Raw genomic sequence first — 217 nt, 5'->3', positions numbered from 1 at the left:
CACCATCCCACTGCTGTGGTGGAGGCAGGACAAGCCTCTGCCAAGCCTGGTGAGTGCACATTAGTGAAGGTGTTACTTTGCAAGAAGTTCATTATCATCATCTTCCTACTTATGTTGGAATAAATAATACAAATCCAGATTTGTGGTCATTTTTCTATCTCTCCTGTATCACCCCATCAGAGAACCTTGAGTCCACAGCAGAGTTTAGAGTGAAGAT

The sequence above is a fragment of the Etheostoma spectabile genome, chromosome 3 (assembly GCF_008692095.1).
Source record: "Etheostoma spectabile isolate EspeVRDwgs_2016 chromosome 3, UIUC_Espe_1.0, whole genome shotgun sequence".
NCBI classification, from domain to species: domain Eukaryota; kingdom Metazoa; phylum Chordata; class Actinopteri; order Perciformes; family Percidae; genus Etheostoma; species Etheostoma spectabile.
Note: the sequence above shows the minus strand (reverse complement) of the source record.